Consider the following 220-nt stretch of genomic DNA (forward strand, 5'->3'; position numbering starts at 1 on the left):
AATATCAACTGAATGAACTGAGGAATATACCCAAGAAAGTTCACAAGTTAACCTATTTCCATTGGGGTCATCAAGACAGAAAGAAAACATTGAAAATTGCATTAACCCTAACCACTATAAATAGCAAATCTTACCAAACAATAGGAGGGGACTGATTGGACCAGTACACCGGGGTAACCCCCTACTCTTCTCGAAGGATGTACTGGGTTTTTTAAACCGC

Source organism: Anneissia japonica, unplaced genomic scaffold (assembly GCF_011630105.1).
Source record: "Anneissia japonica isolate Jap-2015-1 unplaced genomic scaffold, ASM1163010v1 scaffold1231_len1163931_cov198, whole genome shotgun sequence".
NCBI classification, from domain to species: domain Eukaryota; kingdom Metazoa; phylum Echinodermata; class Crinoidea; order Comatulida; family Comatulidae; genus Anneissia; species Anneissia japonica.